General features: G+C 40.6%; 1 non-coding gene across 1 annotated transcript; it reads right to left on the reverse strand.

Annotated features, from left to right (window-relative positions):
• Positions 1-207: 207 nt before the first annotated feature.
• On the reverse strand, positions 208-315 carry LOC112700014 (small nucleolar RNA R71). The gene has a single exon (XR_003152940.1). It is a non-coding gene; the product is annotated as a small nucleolar RNA R71 (small nucleolar RNA).
• Between the last annotated feature and the right edge of the window lie 544 nt (positions 316-859).

The following is an 859-nucleotide window of genomic DNA, read 5'->3' on the forward strand; positions in this document are numbered from 1 at the left end:
CAGTTTTTAACTGAATTATTGCAGATCTGTGAGACTGTTAAGACTAATGGAGTAGATCCTGAAGTCTACAGGCTCATGCTTTTCCCTTTTGCTGTAAGAGACAGAGCTAGAACATGGTTGGACTCACAGCCTAAAGATAGCTTGGATTCTTGGGATAAGCTGGTTGCGGCCTTCTTGGCTAAGTTCTTTCCTCCTCAAAAGTTGAGCAAGCTTAGAGTGGATGTTCAGACCTTCAAACAAAAAGATGGTGAATCCCTCTATGAAGCTTGGGAAAGATACAAGCAGATGACCAAAAGGTGTCCTTCTGACATGCTTTCTGAATGGACCATTTTGGATATATTCTATTATGGTCTATCTGAATTCTCTAAGATGTCACTGGACCATTCTCCAGGTGGATCCATTCACCTAAAGAAAATGCCTGTAGAAGCTCAAGAACTCATCGACATGGTTGCAAATAACCAGTTCATGTATATTTCTGAGAGAAATTTCGTGAATAATGGGACGCCTCTGGTGGACGAAATTGTGATAAAAGAATTTCAGGCACTGTTAGAGAAGCTCACAACTCCGTTCAACTAACCAGCAAGTGTACTGGGTCGTCCAAGTAATAAACCTTACGTGAGTAAGGGTCGATCCCACAGAGATTGTTGGTATGAAGCAAGCTATGGTCACCTTGTAAATCTCAGTTAGGCAGATTAAATTGGTTTATGTGTTTTCGAAAATAGAAATAAGAAAATAAATAATAAAAGGGATAGAATACTCATGCAGATTCATTGGTGGGAATTTCAGATAAGCGAATGGAGATACTGTATGGCTCAAGGACGCCTGCTCTCCCACTGCTTCAACTCAATCCTTCTTACTC

This window comes from Arachis hypogaea, chromosome 6, assembly GCF_003086295.3.
Source record: "Arachis hypogaea cultivar Tifrunner chromosome 6, arahy.Tifrunner.gnm2.J5K5, whole genome shotgun sequence".
NCBI classification, from domain to species: Eukaryota; Viridiplantae; Streptophyta; class Magnoliopsida; order Fabales; family Fabaceae; genus Arachis; species Arachis hypogaea.